Source organism: Silene latifolia, chromosome 6 (genome assembly GCF_048544455.1).
Source record: "Silene latifolia isolate original U9 population chromosome 6, ASM4854445v1, whole genome shotgun sequence".
Classification (NCBI taxonomy): domain Eukaryota; kingdom Viridiplantae; phylum Streptophyta; class Magnoliopsida; order Caryophyllales; family Caryophyllaceae; genus Silene; species Silene latifolia.
In genome coordinates, this window is record NC_133531.1 from 65,121,274 (window position 1) to 65,122,305 (window position 1,032).

Consider the following 1,032-nt stretch of genomic DNA (forward strand, 5'->3'; position numbering starts at 1 on the left):
CATATCCCACTTGGGATTGATGAGGATGCCGTCATGGCATTGACATGATGCTTCGATGATTTTGAGTTTTCCTCAAGTCTAGCCATAGCTTGTTCAAACTTCAAGTTGATTGTATCGATATGGGAGCTTAGTTTGGCACCTAATTGAGTAACGGCGTCCACTTCATACTTTCCTCCTCTAGTAGCCTTGCGAGGCCTACTATATTGTGAATTGTGGATTGCCATCTCTTCAATTTTGCTCCAAGTTTGGTTGTCATCAACCTCGGTGAACATCCCATTCGATCCCATATTAAGGATATTTCTTGAGTCTTCATAAAGACCGTTCCAAAATTGTTGCACCAAAAACCATTCGCTAAGTCCATGGTGAGGACATGAGCGACGAATTCCCTTGAACCACTCCCAAGCTTCATACAAAGACTCTTCATCCCTTTGCTTAAAACCCGTAATTTGAGCTCTTAGCATGTTGGTCTTTTCCGGTGGGTAGAATTTTTTGTAGAAAGCTAAAGCCAACTTCTTCCAAGAATCTATTCCAAGGGTGGCCTTATCAAGGCCCTTCAACCATTGCTTTACGGTGCCGATTAAGGAAAAAGGAAATAAGACCCATCTAATTTGGTCTTGAGTCACGCCCGTTTGAGAGATAGCATCACAATAGTCGCAAAAGGTTTCCATATGAGAATGAGGATCCTCACTAGGCACCCCCCCAAATTGGCTCCTCTCAACTAGTTGGATGAAGGCGGACTTGGCAATAAAATTTCCGGTGAGATGTTGCGGTGTAGGAGTACCATTTGGTAGATTCTCCTCGGTGGGTACGGAGTGTGACGAGAATTTTGGCATTGTAGGTGGATTTTGTGGGGTATTGTGTAATGGGTTTTCTTCTCCTTCTATTGCGAAAGGATTGACAAACTCACTAGTGGGTTGAACAACTTCACCAACACCTCTCAAATTCCTCCTAACAAGTCTCCTATTGTTTGTCAAGGTTCTTTCGATTTCACGGTCAAAAGGTAACAAATCACTTTGTAACCTTCTAGACATG

At 43.0% G+C, this 1,032-nt stretch overlaps 1 non-coding gene across 1 annotated transcript; it reads left to right on the forward strand.

Annotated features, from left to right (window-relative positions):
* Positions 1–354: 354 nt before the first annotated feature.
* LOC141589238 (small nucleolar RNA R71) lies at positions 355–461 on the forward strand. The gene has a single exon (XR_012520187.1). It is a non-coding gene; the product is annotated as a small nucleolar RNA R71 (small nucleolar RNA).
* Positions 462–1,032: the final 571 nt, after the last annotated feature.